Raw genomic sequence first — 14568 nt, forward strand, 5'->3', positions numbered from 1 at the left:
TACCATACTTACTGAACGTCTAATCCCCGATGCCCTTGTCTCCTTCAAACTATCAAAAAATAATAAACCAACATATAATACTATCCTGTCTGATATAGTCCATTTAATACCGAGTGTCCCACGGCGATATCACATGTAGAACAGTCTTATCGGGAGATGTGACCGCTCTACCCATCCTCCAGCTATACACTGACAGGAGATAATCGCTCCCGCAGTGTATCACTGTGCTGTCATGAGAGTTCACCGGAGTTCATTAGCTCTGGTGCTCTCATGGCACTACCGCTGAGTGAGAATCATAAGTGAGACCTGATCAGCTGATGCACTCCAGTGAACTCTCACGGCTGCTCAATGATACAATGCGGGAGCGATTACCTCCTGTCAGTGTATCGCCAGTGACTGGGTGACATCAATATGGGACGCTCGGTATTAAGTGGACTATGGCAGACAGGGAGTATATGTTGGTTTGGGAGTAGTAGTCCAATCAGACGATGCCTAAGTACAATCACAATGGGCTGTTCATCGCATGGATACACACACACAGGCACCTGCAGACAGACACAGACACCCGCAGACAGATGCAGACACACGCAGACACACACACAGACACCCACAGACAGACTCAGACACACGCAAACACAGATTGATTTAGACAGACACACATAGACACCTGCAGACAGACACAGACATGCACATATTCTCCGCTCACACATATTCTCTTCTCATGCACATATTCTCCGCCTACACTCATATTCTCCACCCACACTCATATTCTCCACCCACACACTCTTCCTTCTTCTGTCATCATTTCCTTTGACAGTTCTGCCACATTTTTGGCAATAAATCTGCAGCAAATATGCAAACCTTTTTTCACCTGCGTTTTTGCTGCAGACTTGAATGACTCAATTGAACTCAATGAGTCAAAACCGCTGCACAAATGCAAAAAGTATTGACATGCTGCAGAAAGTAAAATGCTGAAAATATGAATGGAAATTTACAGATCATGTGCACAACACTTCAGGATTGTCATTGCATTACCTTGCTTTAATATTCCTTTTTTGTTTTTGGATCATTTCCGCACGTAAAAAAATGCCTAGAAAACGCATCAAAAATGAATTGTGTGCACATAGCCTTACAATAAAGACAGTGGATACTAAACTTTCAGTTGCACAAATCTAGTTTTTTTTCTATCTACTATTCCCAGAGCTTGACATGGTCATCGTTTGGCTGCAGATCATCAACATTTTGTCAGGGTGAACCTCAACTCTAAAGAAATAGTAAAGGCTGCAGTGACCAAACAGTGACCGCTCATTGGTTGCATCAGACACGTGGTAGATGAAATGCAATTGCTGCTGGAATTACATAGTAACATAATATTTAAGGTTGAAGGGACACTTTAAGTTCATCTAGTTCAACCCATAGCCTAACATGTTTATCCAGAGGAAGGCAAAAAATCCCATGCGGCAAACACTAAGCTTCCCGACTCCACATACTGCAATAAGACTAGTTCCATGAATCAATGCCCTATCAAGGAATCTACAGGGTAGGCCATTTATATGGATACACCCAAATAAGGCTGGTTTCACACTTGCTTTTTTTGCGCTGTATTTTAGCGCTAAAAAACGCATGTGCTTTTTTCCCTATATTTTGCATGGGATGCGCTTATGTGTGCATACACATGCGTTTGTATGCGTTTTTACGCGCATGCATTTTTTTATGGTGTGCGCTCGGGTGCACAAAATGCATCCTGTTGCATTTTTTGGGCGTCCGACTTGCCTCAAAAAAACGCATGCGCGCGCAATGCGTTTTTTTACAGCAAGACACCCATTGTAAGTCTATGGGTGTGCATATGTGCGCATTGGCATGCTCATGTATGCGTTTTTTTGCGCATGCGTTTTTTTGTTGACCATTAGTTAGACAACGGAAATTAGGGGTTTGGGTTAGAGTTAGTTAAGGGGGTTTAGGGTTAGGGTTTGGGTTAGGGTTAGTAGGGTTTGGTTAAGGGTTAGGGTTAGTATGGTTTGGTTAAGGGATAGGGTTAGGGTTAGTATGGTTTGGTTAAGGGTTAGGGTTAGTAAAGTCATGGTTTGGGTTAGTGTTAATCCTAACCCTATCTTGATTTTTTTGGTGAGGCCAACTAATGTTGGAAAAAAACGCAAACGCGGTAAAAACGCACTAAAAACGCATACAAACGCATAAAAACGCTGCGTTTTTTTCATGCATGCGCATAAAAATGCTTGAAAAAAATACAGCATTTGTATGCGTTTGTATGCATTTTTTCCATGCTTTTTTTGTGGGAAAAATGCGCTGCAAAAAGAAGCAAGTGTGAAAGTAGCCCCTAATGGGAATGGTTGGTGATATCAACTTCCTGTTTGTGTCATATTAGTATATGGGAGGGGGAAAACTTTTCAAGATGGGTGGTAACCATGGTAGCCATTTTGAAGATGGCCATTTTCGATCCAATTTTGTGTTTATCAATGGGAAGAGGGTCATGTAACACATCAAACTTATTGAGAATATCACAAGAAAAACAATGGTCTGTGTGGTTTTAACATAACTTTATTCTTTCATTAGTTATTTACAAGTTTCTCTTTGTTTACAGTAGGGATGGGCGAATCTACTCGTTAGGACTCGTTACTCTGCGAGTAGTAGGGGACTCGCAGGAGTCCGTACTCTGCGAGTTTCCAAGCGATTACTCGCACAGTAACGAGTCCAATGCAAATAAGGCTAAGTGCACACGTACCGGAACTCTCGCGGAAATTACCGCGAGAATTCCGGAATTCCATTCCGCGGGAAAATCGCATTTTAAATTCCCGCGGAAAAACTAGCATTTTGCAAGCGTAATTAGCTTGCAAAATGCTATCGTTTTCCAAGCGATCTGTAGCATCGCTTGGAGAACTGATTGACAGGTTGGTCACACTCGTCAAACATAGTGTTTGACCAGTGTGACCAACTTTTTACTACTGAGGCCGCCTATGCGGCCTCAGTAGTAAAAGATAAAATGTAAAAAAAATAAAAAATATTGTTATTCTCACCCTCCGACGTCCTGCGCAGCCTTCCCGCCTCTCCACGCATCCGTTCCCAGTAATCCTTTGCGAAAATGCCAGCGATGACGTCCGTTCTCGCGGGATCGCAATGTCTCGCGGTTATTCGCGATGACGTCGCGCGAATGACCGCGAGACTTCGCGATCCCGCGAGAACGGACGCCATCGCGGGCATTTTCGCAAAGGACTACTGGGAACGGATGCGTGGAGAGGCGGGAAGGCTGCGTGGGACGTCGGAGGGTGAGAATAACAATATTTTTTATTTTTAAATTCTATTTTTTACAGGGATATGGTACCCAAAGCCCGAAGGACAGTCTCCTCTCCTCTGGACCGTGGGTACCATCCGCAATTGTTATGCTTACATTCCGCATGGTGTGCACAGCCACATGCGGGAAGTAAGCGGAAAAAAAAAATGGCAGCACAGGAATCGCTGCAATACTCGCATCCCCATTCATTAACATTGGAATCGCTAGACTCGCAACGAATAGCGAGTTTCCGAGTCGGACTCGTTAGAGTCTAGCGATTCCGAGAATTGCAGGATTCGCCCATCCCTAGTTTATAGCCATTGACATGTCGCAGAGGTTAACATATGAGGATAGGATAGAAATTGTGTTGATGTCTGGTTCACTCGGTACCCTGGTCATTGTAGCAGATTTCAATGCAAGACACCCTACGCAAGAAAACTGTAATCATTCCCATTTTATTTAGGTGTATCCATATAAATGGGCCACCCAAACAAGTTTGCCTCATCACTGAACATAATGTTCTGTGTAAACTGAGGGTCCTGTTCCAATTTTTGTTTTGCCCATTCTACAAATTCAGCGCGCCAATCTTGGTCACCAACCATTCCCATTTTATTTAGGTGTACCCATAGAAATGGCCCACCCTGTAATATATATACCCTATAACATTATACTTTTCAAGAAAGGCATCCAGTCCCTTCTTAAATTTTAGTAGTGAATCTATCTACTGTTTATATTTTAATTTGGGTACTGAATTGATTAAGTAGGGATTCTTCAAAAGTGGTCAACACCTTTAAACATTGTTGGTAGTAACCTTGACAATTGAATTTAGGTATCCATCCTTAACAGCTACCTTTAACCCCTTCATGACCGGAGGGAATTTTGGTTTTGCGTTTTCGTTTTTTGCTCCTCTTATTCTCAGAGCCATAACTTTTTACATTTTTCTGTCAATGTGGCTGTGTGATGGCTTATTTTTTGCATGCCAGGCTGATGTTTTTAATGATATCATTTTGGTGCAGATGAGATCTTTTGATCGCCCATTATTGCATTTTAATGCAATGTCGCGGCGACAAAAAAAGTAATTCTGGTGTTTTGACTTTTTTCTCACTACGCCGTTTAGCGATAATCCTTTCTTTCTTGCTAGATTGGGCGATTCTGAATGCAGCAATACTAAATATATACATTTAATTTTTTTGTTTTGTTTTGAATGGGGCTAAAGGGGGTGATCTGAACTTTTATATTTTTTCATTTTTTTTATATTTTTAAAAACTTTTTTTTTACTTTTGCATGCTTCAATAATCTCCATGGGAGACTAGAAGCTGCCACAACCCGATCAGGCCTGCTACATAAAGGCAATGATCAGATTGCCTCTATGTAGAAGAATTACTCACTTGCTAGGAGCACGACCACTGGGTGGCGCTTACAGCAAGCCGGTAGTGACAACCATAGAGGTTTCCAGGAGACCTCTCATTGTCATACCAATGACCCGGTGACCTGTGATCACGTGACGGGGTCACCGGTGGACGGGTTTCCAGCCTGTTGGCCAGAAGTGTGTGTGAAAAGCCACTGTCAGTGTTTGACAGCGACATTTATTGAGTTAATAGCTGCAGCTATTTCGGGCTCATGTCAGCTGTTCAAAACAGCTAACATGTCCTGGGAAAGATGTGGGCTCACCGCCGGAGCCCACATCAAAGGGAGGGAGTCCGATTTGGCGTACTATTATGCCTGACATCGGAAAGGAGTTAAAAAATGTTCCAGTTATATGCAAATAAAGATTAGTTATTGTTTAATGAAAAGTTATGCAACTTTCTCAGTTACCTTGTATTTCAATTTTAAGCATATGCTTATCTACCATTTAAGTCTATTTCAACACCATAATAAGCCTGGTTCCAAAAGCCAAAGTGCCCAAAAGTTCCTGTTCTGTTCAGATCTCACTGAAGATCTTGGACTCAGGTTATTTTGGAAATTATCCTCTTGCATGTTGCTCAAGTCTAACTATTATTTTTTTGATATGTTGTGTCTACATTTGTTACATTTGCTACATTGTTAGGGTACCGTTACATTAAGCGATGCACCAGCGATCCCGACAATGATATGTATCGCTGGTGCATCGCTAAGTGGTCGCTAGTGAGCTGCCACACAGGCAGATCTCACCAGTGACATAGCAGCGGTCGGGGGTCGCTACTTACCTGTCAGATGCGGCGATCCTGACGTCCTCCTGCCCGCGTCCATGCATCGCTCGTCGGCGCGACAGGAAGCCCAGCAGGAAGCGCCTGATGAGAAATGGTCCAGGATGTTCTCGCGCGATCAGCAATAACCAGCGGGGGAGCCGGTCGCAGGTAAGTTGCTGAGTCACAAAACCTGTGACGTTTCAGCGATATTGCTAACGAACTCGCTGTGTGTAAAGGGGGCTTTACTTTTGTCTAATATTTTTTATCTTTAAAATTTGGTACATTCAACATAGATAACTTCATCATAGTTTATGCTGAAAAGTGCATTACAGGTTTGTCTTGGAGTCAATAGATCATATCATTCCTTAAATGGGTATTCCAAACTTGGACAGGGATGGCATATTGCTAATATATGACATCAGTTTATCATTGGTGGGGGTTCATGAGGCTGAACTCGTATCTATGAAGATAATGAAATTGTAGAACTTGTCTAGCACTGACTAGAGATTATTTATGTATAAGATAGCCAAGATGATTGTCTATAAATTGATGGTAGTCTCCAATTCAAAGCAGTACAGGATGGTGAGATATGGAGCCTGAAAGTCAAAAGCTCAAAACATTGTTACCCTTTTGCTCAATGTTGTATTTAGTCTTGAAAAGAGACTTCTAAGGGTGGACATGAGTAATTTGTAGAAGTGCACAAATGGTTTATCCAAAAAGTAAAGTCAAAAGCTTTTGCTATGTAAAAACTCTCTGAAAAGACAAGGGAATACTCCCTCCATCTGGACAAAAACAGGTTCAATCTCCAGAGTAGGCAGTCCTTCTTTACCTTAAAACTAATATGTACAACCTGTGAAATTGTCCACCTTAGTAACTTTTCACGTTGAAATTTTTATGGATTTTACTTCCTTTGGTCTCCACATAGTCTTGAACCCAATTGTGCACCACAACTGGTATATGCTGGGTATGGCGCGCTCTTGAGCTAACTCCATACATAGGCAGCCGACTCGTGACATTGGTTTACTCCACATGTTTGAAAACAGTAAAATCTTTTAACAATTCTACATTTTCTCATTGAAATGTACAACTTTTAAATGATCTATTTATGCCAAAATATGCTACTAACTAACTTACTGTCGCGCAGGAATTAAATCAAAGGTGTATTATATTATTTTCTTCCTTTTGTTTATTACTTTCACAAACTTTGAAACTACTAAATAATTATGAAATAAGTCTAAAAGTTTAAAAAAGAAAGAATTGGATAAATTGTCTTGCCTGGACTCTTAAACCTAAAGTTTTAGTTTTTATAAATTGCATAGTGGATTTGTCTTTTTTAAATATATAGACATAATGGGATGAAAAAACATATTAATAGGCAAATGGCAAGAACAAATGTCATGATATATTATCTTAACTGTTAATGCCTTGATTGGCATATGGAGCCCCTATGAGCAGAGGGGGCCAGCATCGGGCCCCAATGGCGGGGCAGGCTGGGCAGGAGGGGGGTCAGAGACGCACCATGTCAGCGTTGACTCCCCCCGCTGCATTGAAATATGATGTTGGCACGGTTCAAAGCAATGATGGAGGAGAGAGCATCAGCTGATGCTCCCTCTCCCATCATTCCCCGCTCTGCCCCTGACACAGCGGGTGCGCGATGATGTCATCACACTCTCACTGTGCTATATACCATGTGGTGCTGTGCTATATACTATGCGGCTGTGTTATATACCATGGGGGGTACATTATATTCTATGGGGGAGGCTGTGTTATATAATATGGGGGCGACATTATATTCTATGGTGTAGCAAGTCAGACACCTGTCCTCTGCTCCTTTCATTATGTGGGGGTGGAGTTATGGGAGCGGTGGGGCTCCAAAATGGATGACTTCGAAATAGTCATCACCCATCTTGAAAAGTTTCCCCCCTCCCATATACTAATATGCCACAAGCAGGAAGTTGATATCACCAACTATTCCCATTTAATTTAGGTGTATGCATATAAATGGCCCACCCTGTACAGATATGTCAATGAAAAAATAAAAGAACTAAGGTTCTTGAAATGTTACACTGAAAAAAAAATATGTTTGGTCATTAAGGCCAAATTAGGATTAGTCTTTAAGAGGTTAATTGGTAAATTGGACTAAAGTGATCTAACAGTCCGAAGGCAGTCCAGAGGAACATGTCACAATATTACATTAGTACCTCAAGTCTTTATTAATTAGATAACTTTCACTAAATTTGGTATACCCTTGTTTTTGGAAATATTCTGGAAAGCCACTACATGAGATATATCCAACTGTTCTGTCATTGTATAGAGTGCTATACCTTTTTACTCTTGGAATCATTGAAGTCTTAGCTTAACATCTTCACTGCTTATGTGATCTTATGTCACACATCTATGCTTGTCAAAATATACATTTTGTCAGGATTTCCATTTTTACCGATATTGGTCATTTATACTATACTGATGTTTTTGCATGCAATTTGGCTAACATCTACTATCAAATATTTTTCCATGGATCAGTTACTTTTCACACATTTTACTAAAGTGAATTAAATCATGAACGCAATACTTTTTTCTCTATTATTTTTTTTTAAGAAGGTGTCTGTTGATGCCATAGAAAAATGTCTATTTTTGCGCCATGAAAGAACCTTATTATCTTTCTTGTTTACTTTTAATTAAATTGCATTCACTATTCTGTGTTTTTGGATAGGCTTCATAAATTCTCCCATATTTGTCTCTTAAATTGCAACATACGAATAAAAGAAATCTAAAGAGGTTAATTATTTTTAAAGGTGTGAGACGGGTTTGAACTATGTAAATATTTTCTAAGGCTACAGTACTAGAGGTTATTGAGTGACTAATAGGCTTGTGAGTCAAAAAAAGGCTAAAATGTAGGTAATAAGACTCCAGAAATGCTGTCATGACATTTATTAACAAGAGACTCGGGAGGGTAATAGAGTGCTTATGATATATGTGTTTACAGTTATTAGGGTCAGGTGCAATTTATCTAGCAAATTGAAATAAGCATATTTTTATTTGTGACCTCCATTAATAATATTACGTTTAAAGCAGAATCAAGAGAATTAAAGTTGAAAATCTAATTGATCAGGTAAACATTATTTTTAATTTTTTTTTTTTACTTTATGGTTTGTCCTGTCAGTTGACAGTCATTTTGTATTTATTCAATTTTCTTACTATTGCACCAACAGTTGTCTCCTTCTCACCCAGCATCTTACGTATAGTTTTGTAGCCCATTCCAGCTTTGTGCAAGTCTATGATCTTGTCCCTGACATCCTTATGAAGCTCTTTGGTCTTGCCCATGTTGTAAAGGTTTAAGTCTATCTGATTAATTGAGTCTGTGGACAGGAGTCTTTTATAAAGGTAACTGTGTAAGACAGCTGTCTTTAATGCAGATTACGAGTTGATTAGGAGTGCCTAACTGGTATGTAGGTGTCACGTCTCCGTCAGATTTGGGGCCTGCTATTCCGGTCGCAGCCACTAGGAGGCGCCGGGCCGCCACTTCGCCGTCAGACTCGGGGACGGCTGTTCCTGCCTCGGCCACTGGGAGGCGCCGTGGTTCTATTACGTCGCCGTCAGACTCAGGGCCTATGGTCCCAGCTTTAGCCACTAGGAGGCGCCGGTCTGTCACGTCACCGTTGGATTCGAGGCCTGCTGTTCCGGTCACGGCCTCTAGGAGGCGCCAGACCGCCACTTCACTGTCAGACTCGGGGACGGCTGTTCCTGCCTCGGCCACTGGAAGGCGCCGTGGTCCGCCCGTGAGTTATGGTGGTGACAGAGAAGTGGCTCCTGCGCAGGCATCTGGTGGGCGCAGGCTCCGCCCCTCTGTCAGTCATCAGGGGGTTACTGCAACTCCATCTGGCCTGGTCCTGGGGGCGGCCCTAATGACATCACCAGTCCAGGAACCTGTGAGGGATGACCTGATCCCTCAAATACCTTGGGACTGGTCTTGCAAGCCGCCGGATATATTCTTGGTTCCCCTGTGTGTTACTTAGTGATTGATTTCTGTTTGACTCTGACCTCAGCCTGGATTTCTGACCCCTCTTTTGCCTGACGATTCTGTACTTCTGCTACTCTCCTGGTTTGTGACCTTGGCCTGGATATTCTGACTCTGCTACTTCCTAACGATTCTGTACCTCTGCCGCCCTCCTGGTTTTTGACTCTGACCTTGGCCTGAAATTGACTCTGCTATTCCCTGCTGTTTTTGTACTTCACTCTGACGACCGTCCTGCTCTGGCCGCTGCTCCTATTCAGACAGCGCCTCCTGGGCTCTGTTGTAAATCCAGATCCCTGTATAGGGGTAAAGGGTATCAGTGTTTCTCGGGGTGTTGCCTGGCTGCAGCCCAGAACCGCAGACGGACGTTACAGTAGGAGCCAGAACTCTTAATTGTTGGTAGAGGATCAAATACTTATTTCTCACTGCAAAATGCAAATAACTTTATATAATTTATACAATGTGATTTTCTGAATTTTATTTTTGATATTCTATCTCTCAATGTTAAAATTAACCTATTTAAAAAGAAGGGTTATTCCAGGCAGCAAGTCACTTTTTTTCTGTGTGTTATTTCAACCCAAATCCTCAGAAATAACCTCGTTAGATCTGTTCTGGGTTATGCATGCATAAAAAACATGTATCATCAGAAAAAGTAACAAGAAATGCAACACTCATCTGATCATTCTTTTAGCATGTGGTTTTAATCCATAAAATTGGTTACATTGATGTTAGTAGAGGTGCAGGTGTCAGGGGAGTTTTTCATGAACAGTGAGACCTGCTGGACTACGGCCGTTTCATGCCTTGCTGGTGCTTCTACGAGTCCATCATTGCAGTAAGCAAACAATGTAAATGGAACCTGTCACCAGACAAAATACTGTTAACCTGCAGATAATCTGCAGTTTAATAGTGTTGTTAACTTGCCAGATACTCGCACTCGCACTTAGCCGACTGCTGCCACAAGAAAATGTACTTTATTCCTTCCTGCAGCATTTGTGTTTCAGTCACAGGAGTGGCGTTGGTGGCGCAGGTTCAGTCACTGCTCTGTGTATAGAAATCGGTGGCTGTAAGTGCATGGCCGGCCCTGACAGACACTGGCTCTATATTGGGGATCACTGTCATTCAGGGCCAGGGGTATAGTTACAGCCATTGCTCTGTATAATCTGATCTTACTCCGCATTGGCACCACCTCTATGACTACAGCGGGAATGCTGCCAGGGGTAATAAAGTTAATTTTACTATTGTCTTCCTTGACAATCTCGTCCTCTTTCTTTTTCCTTCTCAAGCTTTCCCACCTTTTTTTTGTCTGACCAGTTGTTGCGCAAAGCCTGTGATACACGGGGAGCTGAACAGAACCGGGAGCAATCATGCTCCAAGTAGCTTACGGCTACTCACCGGCATGTATGCCTCGCTGGCAATTCTCTCTGATTGGGACAGGAGCACTAGGATTTCTCAACGGGTGCGTTCCTCCCACTTTTCTCACTTTCAGCACCATTTTTCTAAATTTTGGAGTGCAATGATCGAGGCTTAGGCCTACCAGATCACCGCAAGCTTCCCTCTTTCATTTTGGGGCATTTGTGATCCTTTATGGATCACTGTCTGTTTCAATTCAAAAAAACATCTTGTACCTTCAATTATGATCAGTCATGGTAAACATTTTTGCTTACTTCTTTACCCAGGACCTGTTGAACATTCTCTTGTTTAACATTTTAACTACATTTTAACTAACTACACATAATTTCAACATTTACTACTTTTTATAACACTTTAAACTTTCTTCTTTTTTTTCAACTCTCATCATTTTTTAACCATAACATAAACATCAGCGCTCCCCCTTCCTTTGAGGACAGCACCCCCCATGCATCCCTGCTGTGTTAGGAGTAGGGATATTTTATCCTGAGGGGACGTAGAACAGTCCCCATGCTTTGCAATGGTACACAGCAGTCCCGGTAGTCCGTTTTTCTAGTGGTGCTCCGGGCCATCTCCTGACGGCCGATGTTCCGCCAACAACAGGGAACTCCACAACCGTGAAGTTCCTGGGATGCTTTAACTGGTCCTGGGCCCCGAGTGTTCTTGATGCTCGGGACCCATGAGTCCTCCTCTCCTTTACGGGGAGTCATATCCTTCGGGGTACGCGATGACCGCCATGGCATAGTAGCCGTGGGGGCAGTATTCTTTGTAGTAGGAGACCTGGTCTCCCATCCGCAGGACCCACCCATGCTTGATGGAGGCCACATTTAAATACACTTTGTGACTGGTCTCCGCATCTCGAATAAACTCGTAGCCCTTCTCAGCATTGGTGTATACGAGGTGCCCAATAGACCGAGGGACAGACATGGCTGCCTCTCCCTTTTAGTGAAGTAGCGACAAGACCTCCCACCCATTGGCCTTCTTCTGCGCGATGACGTCAGCGACCCAGACAGCAGGCCAGGTGTAGGCCACGGAGCCTGACGAGTGGGCTGTGGCGGGAGCTGAGAGCGGGCCGGAGGCGGCTGCAGGCGCTGGCAGAGAAGCCGCAGCCGGGGCCGAGAGCAGGGCAGAGGCAGCCACTGGTCCCGGTGAGTAGGCCGCAGCTGGGGCCGAGGACGGTACCGAGGCGGCTGTGGGCAACGGTGAGTAGGCTGCCACCAGAGCCACGAGTGGAACAGAGGAGGCCGCAGAGAGGGGTGAATAGGCTGCAGCAGGAGCCGCAGGTGGAGTCAAGGCGGCCATGGGTACCGGTGAACAGGCCATGGAGCCTGGTGGGTAGGTCGCAGCTGGAGCCGCGAACGGGACAGAGGCGGCCGCAGGTGCCAGTGAGTAGGCCGCGGAGCCAGGCTAGGCTCGATGGCTAGGCTGCATGGATGGAGCGCGGCGGGGGTAACAGCGGGCCTTGGTGGACAGGCCGCAGGCCCACCCTGCGCTGGAGATGTGGGACGAGGCACTGCTGGGTGGGGCAACTCAGGGTCATTGGTGGGGGTGTTGACCGGCCCTGCGGGGGCCGTGGAGCCATCAGATGCTGGGGTCGTGGAGAGTGGGAGGCCGAGCGGTGAGGCTGAGGGCCTGTGTTGGGGCCCTTGGGCCTGTCTCGCCCATGGGCGTGGGGGCGGGAACTGCCTGCAATGCCACCAGCTGGGCCAGGGAAACGCTCATCTTCCCTGCTACGGCAGCTCCCGACAGGCCATCCCGCAACTCCTCCAGTAGCCAATGTTCTTTACCCTGCCGTCTGGCAGGGCCAGCCTCCAGGCCCAATGATCCTGCGGGGAGAATCCATAGTTCTTCCTCCAGCGGCCGCTCCAGCAGGGTCCGGGGTCGTTCTTCTTCCCGGGTAGGTGTCCGTGATACCGACAGTGGCTCCCAGGGACAAGTCTCTCGATGGGCCTCGGTCTCCTGATGCCACCTCTATTCCAGGCATCCGAGGCCATGGCAGCAGCAGCGTCGCATCTCGTCCGATGTCCAGAAGCTAAATGGCGTGAAGCATCCGCACCCAGCCTCTCCAACAGGGCCACTCCCGCTCTTGGGTGGGGCATTGGTTGGCACCTCCACCCATCTTTCAGTGTCCAGTGAGAGGGGGCGGCTGTCACTAGATGCACACCGCTCCCCTCAGGGGCGGGTTCGGCGCAACCCCTGATAGTTCAATCTGGCATCAAACTCCTGCGATTTTTTTCAGGCGCTTGTATGCCACAGCCATCCTGCAAAGTCCTTTCCTGTTCTGGATCTTCCTGATTTAAAGCCAACAATCCCAAGTGTTGTGAATTCCCTTTCTGGGCTCCCTCTGGTGGTTACTGAAGGTAGAGGAGCTGGTCAGATTGACAGAGGTGTTGCGAGTTCTCTTTCTGGGCTCCCTCTGGTGGTTACTGGAGGTAGTGGAGCTGGTCAGATTGATAGAGGCTTGCCACCTGATAATGATGATGATGATGATTGGAGATCTGGGGTTTCTGACTGAATTATTTAAGACAGCTGACTTCCTTCAATCCCTGCTGGTGATTTTCTTCCTGTGCCTTTGAGGTCTGATGTCTGATGTCTCCTGCTCTGTTCCTGCATGGTTCAGCTAAGTGGTTCATTTGCTAATCTTTTTGCATTTGATCTGGTTTTGTCTTTCTCTGCTTTGTGTGGGTCAACTTGCTCCTGCTGGAGCTGTCCTGGATCACCGCCCATTTGTTACTGCTTGCGTCAGTTTGTTCTGTCCCCTGTTATATTGGTCTCTTTTTGCCTTGCTTTCAGTATATACCAGAGTGCTGATATAGTGGTGGCGAAGTTGATTGACTTCAGTGTTTTTTGTGCATCAGACGAGTTGGATTTTTCAGGGTTTTTGCGTGATTACAGACAGTGTCTTTCCTTTCCTGTCTAGTCAGTTTGGGCCCCATCATTTGCTCTGTCTATTTTTCTGCCTGCATTTGTATTTTCATCTTGTCTCACCGACAATATATGTTTGGGGGCTATCTATTCCTTTGGGGTCTGCTCCGGGGCAGTTTAGATTTCACCTTTCTTGCTTTAGGCTGAGTTAGTTCTCTGGCTGTGCCGAGGCTCCTAGGGCATCGTAGGTACGATCCACGGCTACTACTAGTTGTGTGGATAGGAACAGGGGTCTGCAATCCGCTTAGTTACCAACCTCTCTGGTTTTCTGGTGGCTTAGCCTGGTCCTGCTATCCTCATCGGTGACCCATTCATAACACCCAAGCTCAGTCCAATTTTTTAATCAACAAGTGTAAATCTTCAACCCGTTCAGCTTGGGTCCTTTGGATCTTTGGCGCAGTTTTACAGCTGAAGTTGGTGTATTGGCGGTGATGATCCTGCCGACTACGTTAATTGTAGGTACGTGAGCCGACTGGGGGGTGGTCCCTTTTTTGCAGCGCACAGACTGGAGACAGAAACTGATGTGCGTTCAACAGGTCCTCTTTATTGGCCATCCTCCTGATGACCACAGCAGCACAACAGCAGCATGACTGCTTCTACGCACAGGCCCAGGTACCTTTCACCTTCTTCTCTTTCCTTTACAGTGACGTCCCTCGCGGTTCTTTCACTGTGGCATCCATTAGGCCCACAGCCACAGCGCTTCCCCTATTCAAGTCCGTCCATCTGGTACCCGCGGGCTTCCTCTGTCCTGCGGCTCTCCTGTTAGG

At 45.1% G+C, this 14568-nt stretch overlaps 1 protein-coding gene across 1 annotated transcript in view; it reads left to right on the forward strand.

Moving 5' to 3' along the window:
• NKAIN2 (sodium/potassium transporting ATPase interacting 2) overlaps positions 1 to 14568 on the forward strand; it is a 1580095-nt gene that overhangs the window by 939121 nt on the left and 626406 nt on the right. The window lies entirely within an intron of this gene.

Source organism: Dendrobates tinctorius, unplaced genomic scaffold, assembly GCF_039654945.1.
Source record: "Dendrobates tinctorius isolate UK_male_01 unplaced genomic scaffold, ASM3965494v1 ptg000046l, whole genome shotgun sequence".
Lineage (NCBI taxonomy): Eukaryota > Metazoa > Chordata > Amphibia > Anura > Dendrobatidae > Dendrobates > Dendrobates tinctorius.